We start from the raw sequence: 12,864 nt of genomic DNA on the forward strand, positions 1-12,864 counted from the left end.
ATAATTCATTATAATTACTTCTTTATTGGTTGTTATATGTTCTTCAGATTGTTTTATCTTTTATACCTATTATAATTTGCTATAATCCAACCAAAAAACTTTTAGAAATAACCTTTTTCTCCTTTATTGACTATGTTAGTTATACCCTTTATTAAGTTTCTTTTATGTTATAACTAGTTTAATTAGGCTTGAAAATAGAAAACAAAATGAAAGTAAAATTAATGAAATTTTTAGTTTTAAACAAGTGATGGACAATTTTTGTGTTACTGAAATTATGCATGAACATAAAGTTAGATTATTTTTAAATATAAAAATTAACATCTTTTTTTAAAAAGTTCAAAATATAAGTGTTGAAAATATTAACCGTAAAACACCTTTGTTACTTTGAAATATAAAATTTACCTCTTTATTTTAAAGATAAACAACTTTACTCTCGTATTTTAATCTTTAATCTCTTAATATATCACATTATGTTTAGATAAGAACAAAGTTAAAAGAAAAAAAAAATGTAATTAGAGGGAAACTAGTGGTTGACCCAGCTGGTAAGTTAAAATTAAAAATCTTAAAAGTTGCCATCAAGAGACAAGAATCAATAATTAGTAGATTTTCTCCAACAAACAAATTAAAGTCAACGATAATTTAGTTATTAGTTTCACTTTCTAATAAAAATTGAGAATAAAAAACTAATCCCCTAGTGTCAAAATAGTTTCCTCAAAATTATTTCCTTTATCTATAATTATCTGTTGTGATTTTTAAATAAGTATCTCAAATTATTTATCAGTTTAGGAAAATAGTAATTGTTCTTGGATGAAGTAGTAATTAATTAATAAAATCCTTCCTAATCAATATATTTGTTAAACAATTAGAGATAGGCTATTAGCCCATATTATAGTTGTAGCCCACCACTTTAAATTTGATTTATAAACGTATATTCGTATTTTAATTTAGAAAATATCCCAACTAGAATCATACAAATCCAATAATATTGAATGATTAGCATCAAATTAATAATTATATGATAACTAATAAATAGAGAAAATTATTTATATCAATTAGCCAGCAACGAGTAATTGGTAAAAAATCTTACAAATTCAGTAAAATATTGGCAAATAAGTGAAGTCCAATAACATTGATAAACCACAACTGACAAGTAAATAAAACTTACTATCAAAAGCGATTTGTCTCCAATTTTTTTTTATAATTTTTTAAATCAATTTTTTAGAAAAGTTTTGATTGATACTTATTTTAAAAAATTATTAAAAAAAATTATTTTGGAATAAGTAGTAGAAAAATTTTAAATTAAAATTTCTTTAAAAAATTTTAAAATTTAATTTTAAAAATTGTAAAAAAAAATTAAAAAAATTGATTGGAAAAAATAAAAAAACAACTTGGAGACAAATCGCTGCCCTTGCAGCGATTTGCTCTTAATTTTTTTTTAAAGAAATAATTTAAAAATTAAAGAAATCGCTGATTAAAAGCGATTTATTAAAAAATTATTAATAAAAATTTGTTTTGGAAATCGCTGCTAAGACAGCGATTTTATTTTTTCCGGCGAGCAAGATCGCTGCCCTTCCAGCGATTTTGCCCTTTTGGTTAAAATAAATATTCATATACCGTTTTGAAAATTTTGTTAACATTTCATACCCTTTAGGTTTCGGACTCGTGTTTGTCGTGGGTTTAACACATCCAGAGGACTATTTGAATTGTTTAATGTACATCGTGGAACTCAAGAGGGATTAGTTTATATGGAAAGTTTTATTTCTCCAAAATTACTTATTTCATAGTAAGTTTCATTACTTGTCAGTTGTGGTTTATCAATGTTTAGAGCTGTCAATATGGGCTAGCCCACCCCATCCGGGCTAACCCATACAGACTTTGACATTTTACGGGTCAGGCCGGGCTAGCCCATTTTTTGTGTGGGCCAGAAAATGGTCGGCCAAGCCCACAAGTACGTGGGCTACAGGCTTGCCGGGCCAGCCTACTTTTTAAAAAATTATATTTTTTTTATAATTATTAAATTAAATTATAAATTATAATTTAAACATATTATCATAAATATTGACAGAACAATATTACATTATGTTAGGCCTCATTTGTTTTTGAATCTTAATCATTCAGATTTGCCTCATTAAGTATGTTTGTTTTTAAGAACTGGATCTTAATTATTCAGATTCAGTTCATTAAGTTCGTTTTTTTATTTTCTTATAAGCTTCTTAATGGGTCTGAATATATCTGAATAAATCAGATCTGTAACACACCCTTAATACTATTCAGACTAAAAAATAAGACTCCTATCTTAATTCAACTAAATCACAACAACTCATAAAAATTGTTTTCTTATTTAATTAATATTTAATTACATGCTTGCCATTATAATTTCCTTTATACATATTAACTTAATATACATCTTTTACATTCATAAATTAATCAATATATTTGAATTGATAAGCACTCCCATGATATAATATTTAGCACGATTTCAAAAAATAAGAAAGTATTAGTTATTTGATCGATAACAATAATAAATTTCTATAATAAAATAAAATAAAATATTTTTCTAAACTATATATTTACTACTCTATATAAACTATTTTAAATTGCATTATATTAGATTCTCAAAGTATTTTGAGTGCAAAAAATAGTCATACTAATGTTGTAACTTGATGTTGAGTTCTTAAAAGATAAATCATATTACCTTGTTACGGTTAAAAATGTTCAAAATATTATTTTATATGAAAAAAAAACTATTTTACTAACAAGGTTTTGATAATATTTTATTGATATAATATTTAATTTCATATGTGCATTCATATATTGAAAACAAACTGTCCCAATAATTTAGTGTTCAAGTTCAGAGACAATATTTTAATATTCAGATGTTTATTCAGATTTACACATCTAGATCTTAATGCACATCTTAATATTTAAGCGCGTATCAAATTCAGACGTCTTAATCTTAATGTAAACAAATGAGACCTTAATGTCACTACTTGTTAATCTAATTCACAAATAAAATTATCTTTATAATATTTAGGGAAAATGCACAATTACCCCCAAGACCATGATCGAAATCACAAAGACACACCTTACTAAGGTCGTATTACCCCCCTGAACCTTTTTTTTTTTGTAATTTTGTGTACCTCTTTGGCTTACGGGGCATCCAAGTATCTCCAACGCACCTCAATTGCGCGGAGTCACATAGAGTGCCACATAAGACAAAAGTTGTATAAAATTACAAAAAAAAAAAAGAGTTCAGGAGGTAATAGGACCTTAGTTTAGTTAAGGTGTGTCTCTGGGATTTTAGTCATAGTCTAGGGGGTACTTGTGCATTTTCCTTGATATTTCTTTTTTTTTTTTCAACTAAAAGTATAAATATGTAAATAGAAATATTAAACTAATTGTGTTGATTTGGGACTCTCTTTATTTTTAAATTTTAATATTATATTATATTTTTAATTAATTTTTATTGGCCCACGGGCCAGCCTACCGATATTTCTCAAGCCCCCAAATGAGCAGGCTTATTCAGGCCGGGCTAAAAAACCCTTTTCTTAAATGGACTCCAAAAATTTTAGCCCAACCCTATTAAATTCCGGGTTAGGCCAGGCCGGCCCAACGAGCCTAGCCCATATTGACGGCTCTATCAATGTTATTGGACTTCACTTATTTGCCAATATTTTACTGAATTTGTACCAATTACTCGTTGCTGAATATTAATTAATCATGGCTAATTGATATAATTATTATTATTAGTTATCATATAATTATTAATTTGATGCTAATTATTCAATATTATTGGATTTGTATGATTCTAGTTGGAATATTTTCTAAATTAAAATACGAATATACGTTTATAAATCAAGTTTAAACGTATATAAGAAAATAAAAACAAATTCAATCATATATTTTTAAATAAAAAATGGGGCTCCTCGTCGTACACCAGAAAAGTTTGTTGACACGTTATATTGTGCATGCCATTGGTCACGTACGTGCAATGATAAATGTTAATTTCTTTAATTAGTTAATTAAATAAAATTACAATTTTAGAAATGGTGATTATTATATAATAGAAGACGACTTTTTCATAACCTTTGCTAGAGTGAAAAAAGATATATATTCTGACTTACAATCACAATTCTATATTAGTGCTATTAACGGTTAAAGCATTAAAAGTAATAATAAATCACACGGTATTCTGTGTATTAATCAATCTTTAACTTTTTTATTTCACAAAATTATATCGGTAATTGGAATCCTAACTAGTAGTACTACTGATTAGTTATTACATACGAATTTTTTGGTATTAATTAACATAACAAACTAAAAGTTTTTCTTTTTTTTAAATAAATTAAAATGATAATGATTTAAAACAAGTCATATTGTAAATTTTCTTCGGCAATTGTATTTCTTCATACATTTCACTTGATATATTAAGCGAAATCATAAAATGCTTTTAATGTAATTGTAATGTAATATATGAAATTTTGATTATATATTTATTATGTTCTAGACTTGTATTATAGTTTTTGTTTTGTTAGTAAAAAATTCAGTTAATTTTATTTTTTAAAAGTGGGGCCCATTACTCATACACCAGAAAAGTTTGTTGGCAAATCATGTTGTTAGAGTGTCAATATGGGCTAGCCCACCCCATCCGGCCTAATTCATACAGGCTTTGATATTTTACGGGTCAGGTCGGACTAGCCCATTTTTGTTATGAGCCAGAAAATGATCGGCCCAACCCACAAGTACGTGGGCTACAGGCTTGACGGGCCAGCCACAATAATCCATCATTTTCCAGCAACAATTTCTTCAAATAAAAGACAAAATTGATCTTCCCAAGAAAGAAATTCGATAAGAACGATAAGATTTTGTTCTAGTTAAACATTTACACAAGCGAAGAAGAAACATGATCCAACGAATAAAGATAAATCATTAAAAAATAGATCTAAACATTCATATATAAGGGTAAATTTGTCAAATCTAAATTAATTTATATTTATTTAAATAGGTTTAAAGAATGGTTACAAGAAAATGAAAATAAGGGAGTTAGACGTAATATCGTAAACCACAGGGAAGGTGAGTGTTATAGAGCGAAGCCTGAAGGGAGATCTCTGAAATTATCTCTATTTATTAAGTTTTTTTTTTCAAGTAAAAGTATAAATATATAAATAAAAATATTAACCTAATTATTTTGAATTTGAACTCTCTTTAATTTTAAATTTTAATATTATATTATATTTTTTAATTAATTATTATTGGCCCACGGGCCGGCCCTACATATATTATTCAAACCCAACAAATAAACAGGCTTATTCAGACCGGGCCAAAAAGCTCTTTTCTTAAATGGGCTCCAAAAATCTTAGCTCAACCCTATTAAATCCCGGGTTAGACCAGGTTGGCCCAACGGGCCTAGCTTATATTGACGGCTCTACATGTTGTTTAATTGGTCACGTGCTAAAGAATTCTTAATATATATTTTTTTATTTTTTATTATATAAAAGAAATGGGTGGGCCATCCTGTATATGCAGTGTAATTTTTATATATAATGTATTGTATCGAGGAGGTTTGAATAAATTTTTTTTCATGTTTAATCCTCTGGGGTGTGTTAAATTTTTCATCGAAGAAGTTTAAATAAATTCCAATTATTTCCCCAACTTTCTTTATGTTTGTATAAACATATACACAATAATTTTTTAAAATTAAATTAAGAAAATACAGGAGCAAGTGTTTCTTTTAATAACCAAAAGATGTGTTACCCATGCACATTGTGCACAAACTTGATATCTGCTATGTAGACTATGGGACCCATTAATAAAAAGAATAGTTGAATTTTGATTACATTAAATAAATGAAAAGAATAAACTAATTCTTTCTAATCAACTAATTTTATTTTTAAAAAACATTATTTGATCTTTAGTTTTTAAATTGATCGTTATGGCCGATCACATAAGCTAGGTTCACGTGATCAAATGTTAAGTCCTCGTAATTCATCACTATCTATTACGATATAAGAAAATATTTTTCTAAACAAATAGTATAATATGTAACCAATAATAGATTAGTTAAGGATTTTTTTCTTGTATACAATTATTATCTTCATAATTTAGTAAAAATAATATTTTTTAAAAAAATTAACTATTTACGCTAAGAATATAAGAAATTTGATTGCATACTAGCTATAATTAGCGTGACAAATTAACATTTTTTTAAAAAATAAATATAATAATTAGAGCCGTCAATATGGGCTAGGCCCGTTAGGCCGCCCTATCCTAACCCGAGATTTAATAGGGCTGGGCTAAGATTTTTGGAGTCCATTTAAGAAAAGAGTTTTTTTGCCCGGCCTGAATAAGCCTGCTCATTTGGGGGGGCTTGAGAAATATTGATAGGGCCGGCCCGTGGGCCAATAAAAATTAATTTAAAAATATAATATAATATTAAAATTTAAAAATAAAGAGAGTCTAAAATCAAAATAATTAGGTTAATATTTCTATGTAGATATTTATACTTTTAGTTGAAAAAAAAAACTTAAAAAATATCAAGGAAAATGCACAAGTACCCCCTAGACTATGACCAAAATTCCAAAAACATACCTAAACTAAACTAAGGTCCAATTACCCCTGAACTTTTTTTTTTTTTTTTTGTAATTTTATACACCTTTTGTCTTATGTGGCACGCTATGTGACTCCACGCAATTGAGGCGCGTCAGAGATATTTGGATGCCACGTAAGCCAAAGAGGTACACAAAATTACAAAAAATTAAGTTCAAGGGGGTAAGACGACCTTAGTAAGGTGTGTCTTTGGGATTTTGGTCATAGTCTAAGGGATACTTGTGCATTTTCCCTAAATATTATAAAGATTATTATATTTGTGAATTTGATTAACAAGTAGTGACAAGGCCTCATTTGTTTCCATTAAGATTAAGACGTTTGAATTTGAATACACATTTAAATATTAAGATGTGCATTAAGATCTAGATGTGTAAATTTGAATAAACATCTGAATATTAAAATATTGTCTCTGAATCTAAACACTAAATTATTGGACAGTTTGTTTTCAATATCTGAATGCACATATGAAATTAAACGTTATATCAATAAAATATTATAAAAACCTTGTTAGTAAAATAGTTTTTTTTTATATAAAATAATATTTTGAACATTTTTACCTTAACAAAGTAATATGATTTATCTTTTAAGAACTCAACATCAAGTTACATCATTAATATGACTATTTTTTGCACTCAAATACTTTGAGAATCTAATATAATTCACTTTCAGTTTATATAGAATAGTAAATATATAGTTTAGGAAAATATTTTATTTTATTTTATTTTATATTATTATAGAAATTTTTTATTGTTATCGATCAAATAACTAATACTTTCTTATTTTTAAAATCGTGCTAAATATTATATCATGGGAGTGCTAATCAATTCAAATATATTGATTAATTTAGAAAGTAAAAGTTGTATATTAAGTTAATATGAATAAAGGAAATCATAATGGCAAGCATGTAATTAATATTAATTAAATAAGAAAATAATTTTTATGAGTTGTCGTGATTTAGTTGAATTAAGATAGGAGTCTTATTTTTTAGTCTGAATAGTGTTAAGGGTGTGTTACATATCTGATTCATTTAGATATATCCAGACCCATTAAGAGGCTTATAAGAAAATAAAACAAACGAACTTAATGAATTGAATATGAATAATTAAGATCCAGTTCTTAAAAACAAACACACTTAATGAGGCAAATTTGAATGATTAAGATTCAAACCCCATTAAGTGCAAACAAATGAGGCCTAACATAATGTAATATTGTTTTGTCGATATTTATGCTAATATTTTTAAATTATAATTTTTAATTTAATTTAATAATTATAAAAAAAATATAATTTTTTTAAAAATGGGCTGGCCCGGCAAGCCTGTAGCCCACGTACTTGTGGGCTGGGCCGACCATTTTCTGTCCCACACAAAAAATGGGCTAGCCCGGTTTGAACCGTAAAATGTCCCTGTATGGGTTAGCCCGGATGGGGTGGGCTAGCCCATATTGACAGCTCTAATAATAATGATTTAAAAAAGAACGATATGAATGGCTTTTTAATAAATAAAAGAAGAAGTTTGTGTACAAGAAGTTAAAAAAAAAACACACAGAAATTGTGTTTTAGAAAATGGAAAACAAAACATTCTGTTTTAGAAAATGGACCCCACCGGTCGTACAAGAAGAAAAGTTGTGCATGGCCATTGCCTACGTGACTTTACCAACTTTCATGGGCACATTTTATTTTGAAAAAAAAAAGGATAAATTTTCAATTTTTTAATGGGGTCCATCGTGTACACCACACCAGGTTGAAATTTTTTGTTCTATAAAATAGAAACCGACCGCCATACCTTTCTTTATCACATCACAGCTTGAAAAAAAATCAGTGTTACTCATGTCTAATCTTACTCACTCTGCCGACGACATGATCACTTCAGGCGACATTATCCCTGCCGACGAGACTAATCGCCCTCCCCTTCCCACTTCAACTCCCTCTTCCGGCGAGACTACTCACCCTCCCACTTCCGGCGACATTATCCTTGCCGGCAAGACTAATCGCCCTCTCATTCCCCTTCCCCTTCCCACTTCAACTCCCTCTTCCCGTGAGTCTACTCGCCCTCCCACTTCCGGCGACATTATCCCTGCCGCCGATACTAATCGTCCTCCCATTCCCGTTCCCCCTTCCGGCGAAACCACACTGAAACCCCCGACCGTTGCTAGAATGGACAAAGTTGTATTCAGCTGTCCTCTTTGCAGGATGATATTTGCTGCTAATAATGGTTGTAAAGGAGGAATTGACTGTCAAATTCTCAAGGTTGAGGACGTTACTTTTGATGCCACTCTGTTCATATATGGTGATCTTCTCAACACTGTATACCATTGGAAAATGAATTTGTTCAAATTTCATTTTCGTTTACTACATTGTAAAAATGGGACCAATGGAAAAACAAATGAGAGTGAGAGAGTCTCTAAACAAGAGATTGAGATGGCCGAAGGTTTTATTGAAAAAACATGTGACAAGTTGAGTCATGCTTGCGAGACGATTGGGGAAGAAATTAGTTCAATCGATCGCAGTCGGGTTAGCGGTGGCGGTGACAGTGGCGATAGGGGTGGAGTTGCCTTTGGAAGTTATCATTTTCGATGTTTGGTTGCAATGGCGGTTTATACTTGGCAGTAGTGGTGTCAATTGCAATAGTTTTAATTTTCTTCTTCATTAATTTTAGTGTTATTCTAGTTGATTAAATTCTATGTTTTTACTCTAATCAAATCATCAATATGTTTATTTGAGCATAACTTTTACTCCTAACTGAGTTGATATAAGCATATAAAATACTAGCTATCACTTCAAGCACAAGGGGAAAAATAATAGTATAATTCCATCATCAACGTAACATACTATTTTCTTATAGCATATAAAACGATTAAAATTTTGAAAGTTAACAAAAAGCTTTTTATGAAAATGATAGTCAAGAGTCAATTGTTACAATTTTTTATTGCATTTTGGAATAAACAGTGTCAATCACATAAGAGTCTAGTATGTTTGAATTTTATTTATTTAATTTTAGAGTTGATCTATAGTGCAAAATAGCTTAAAATAATTATCTTTTTTATTCTAACTTCCATTCGATGCTAAATAAAATTTTCAACAGATAGTGATGAATCACCGAGGACTTAACATTTGGTAATGTAAACCTAGCTTGTGTGGCCGGCCATAACTAGCAATTTAAAAACTAAAGATCAAATAGTGCTTTTTTAAAATGAAATTAGTTGACTAGAAAGAATACTTAAAATAAATTACACGTTAAGTTTATGAAATAAAAAAAATATAGGTTAAATCACCTCTTTTATGAAATTTTAAAAAAATAGATTATTACAAAGAGTAGTGTGTGATTTATTACTATTTTAATGCTCCAATCATTGATAGCACCAATACAGAATTTTAATTGTACGTTGCAATATAACACATAATTGTAGTGTGTGGTTTTCGTTTTTATTTCTTCTTAACAACTACGGGAAATTCATATAACACATAATTGCTAGAGCTGTCAATATGGGCTAGCCCACCCCATCCGGGCTAACCCATACAGGCTTTACATTTTACAAGTCAGGCCGGGCTAGCCCATTTTTTGTGTGGGCTAGAAAATGGTCGGCCAAGCCAACAAGTACGTGGGCTACAGGCTTGCTGGGCCAGCCCACTTTTTTAAAAAAATTATTTTTTATAATTATTAAATTAAATTATAAATTATGATTTAAAAATATTATCATAAATATCGACAAAACAATATTATATTATGTTAGGCCTCATTTGTTTGCACTTAATGGGTTTGAATCTTAATCATTCAGATTTGTCTCATTAAGTGTGTTTGATTTTAAGAACTGAATCTTAATTATTCAGATTCAGTTCATTAAGTTCGTTTGTTTTATTTTGTTATAAGCCTCTTAATGGGTCTGGCTATATCTGAATGAATCAGATCTGTAACACATCCTTAACACTATTCATTACTAAAAAATCGGACTCTTATGTTAATTCAGATAAATCACAACAACTCATAAAAGTTATTTTCTTATTTAATTAATATTTAATTACTTGCTTGCCATATTAATTTCCTTTATTCATATTAACTTAATATACATATTTTACTTTCATAAATTAATCAGTATATTTGAATTGATAAGCACTCCTATGATATAATATTTAGCACGATTTCAAAAAATAAGAAAGTATTAGTTATTTGATCGTTAACAATAATAAATTTCTAAAATAAAATAAAATAAAATATTTTCCTAAACTATATATTTACTACTCTATATAAACTAGTTTAAATTGCATCATATTAGATTCTCAAAATATTTGAGTGCAAAAAATAATCATATTAATGATGTAACTTGATGTTGAGTTCTTAAAAGATAAATCATATTACCTTGTTACGGTAAAAAAAAGTTCAAAATATTATTTTATATGAAAGAAAACTATTTTACTAACAAGGTTTTGATAATATTTTATTGATATAACGTTTAATTTCATATGTGCATTCATTTATTGAAAACAAACTGTCCTAATAATTTAGTGTTCAGATTCAGAGACAATATTTTAATATTTAGATGTTTATTCAGATTTACACATCTAAATCTTAATGTACATCTTAATATTTAAATGCGTATTCAAATTCAAACGTCGTAATCTTAATAGAAAAAATGAGACCTTAATGTCACTACTTGTTAATCAAATTCACAAATAAAATTATATTTATAATATTTAGGAAAAATGCACAAGTAACCCCTAGATTATGACCGAAATCCCAAAAACACACCTTACTATGGTCGTATTACCCCCCTAAACTTATTTTTTTTTTTGTAATTTTGTGTACCTCTTTGGCTTACGTAGCATCCAAATATCTCCGACGCGCCTCAATTGCGTGGAGTCACAAAGAGTGTCACATAAGACAAAAGGTGTATAAAATTACAAAAAAAAAAAAGTTCAGTGGGTAATAGGACCTTAGTTTAGTTAAGGTGTGTCTCTGGGATTTTGGTCATAGTCTAGGGGAAACTTGTGCATTTTCCTTGATATTTATTAATTTTTTCAACTAAAAGTATAAATATCTAAATAGAAATATTAACCTAATTGTTTTGATTTTGGAGTCTCTTTATTTGTAAATTTTAATATTATATTATATTTTTTAATTAAGTTTAAATGCCCTCGGGCCGGCCCTACCGATATTTCTCAAGCCCCCAAATCAACAGGCTTATTCAGGCCGGACTAAAAAGCCCTTTTCTTAAATGGGCTCCAAAAATCTTAGCCCAGCCCTATTAAATCCCGGATTAGGCCAGGCTGGCCCAACGGGCCTAGCCCATATTGACGGCTCTAATAATTGCAAATAGACAGAGCTCAAAAGATGGAAAAAAAAGGCTAAATCTTTCAAAACGGAAAATTGTATATAATGACAAAATAATAAATTCAATTAAATGTTATAATCACACTTTCATTTAGTTGTGTTCTGTAGCAAACTGTTTGTCAGTCACCTCTCCCTCATACTCTCACTCGCTGCCTCTTGCTTTTATACAAATACAAATGTATAAAATGCGTTTGTGTTTTTGTAAAGCGAGAAAAAATTGTATATATAGATATATTTTCGTTTCCCTCTCCCAGATTTTGCTCGCCAATCTCCCAGATCTCCCTCGCCTCTATCGCTTATACAAACAAAAACGAAATGTATAAATTGTGTTTTTGTTTGTATAAAACAAGAGAAAATTGTATATACACATGCAAATACATATATCTTCGTCCGATATACTTATAGTTATACAATACAAATATTCATCTACCCAGTTTTGTTTTGTCTTTCTCTCTTGGTTCTATACATACACAAATTCTACAATTGATTTGTATACAACTGTTTTCTTTTGTATATGTATAGCGCAATATACTATTAGTTTATTTGTATATGTATAACGAATTATACACTCACTCTCGCTCTCTCTCTCTCTCTATATATATATATATATTTATATATATTTCGTATCAAATATTGAATTTAGATCAACCCTAAGTTAGTATCTGTTCATGATAAGATAAATAGCAAAGTTAATAATGGTTGTCTTTTTTTATATCTACGTATTATACTTGACTGGTCATGTTTTTTTTTTTAAAAAAAAAAACTTGGATTAAGATATATTTTTCAATTATTTTCTCATTAATAAATATCTTGCTGGACAGGAATGGTGCTGATGTACGTGGTTATTTCGTACGGAGTTCAATGGATAATTTTGAGTGGATATTTGGTTACACTGTCAAATTTGGGCTTTATCATATTGATCCTTCTTCTTTGA

The sequence above is a fragment of the Solanum pennellii genome, chromosome 7 (genome assembly GCF_001406875.1).
Source record: "Solanum pennellii chromosome 7, SPENNV200".
In the NCBI taxonomy this organism is placed as follows: domain Eukaryota; kingdom Viridiplantae; phylum Streptophyta; class Magnoliopsida; order Solanales; family Solanaceae; genus Solanum; species Solanum pennellii.